Source organism: Trypanosoma theileri (genome assembly GCF_002087225.1).
Source record: "Trypanosoma theileri isolate Edinburgh chromosome Unknown TM35_Tth_6_V1, whole genome shotgun sequence".
Taxonomy (NCBI): domain Eukaryota; phylum Euglenozoa; class Kinetoplastea; order Trypanosomatida; family Trypanosomatidae; genus Trypanosoma; species Trypanosoma theileri.
Window position 1 is genome coordinate 1,086 of NW_021639848.1, and position 294 is coordinate 1,379.

The following is a 294-nucleotide window of genomic DNA, read 5'->3' on the forward strand; positions in this document are numbered from 1 at the left end:
CTCTTGGATCTGGTATCTTATTTCTTTTGTTTCTTGCTTGTGCTTCTGCATCCCCCAAAAAGGTGATTGGGGAATAATGGATTTCTCTTGTTCTTGGTGATATTGTTCAACATCTTCCTTTTCTTCTTCAACCCTTTATTGGAACAGTTGTTGCTGGCAGGCTTCGGTATTGTTAACTGCACGTGCATCTCTGACTGGTGCTGTTTAACGTTAACTTAATAGTTATTCATTTTAATACATCTAGGGTCATGGGACCATGGTATGCTGATCAAATTGAGAGTGGTGTTGGAACGT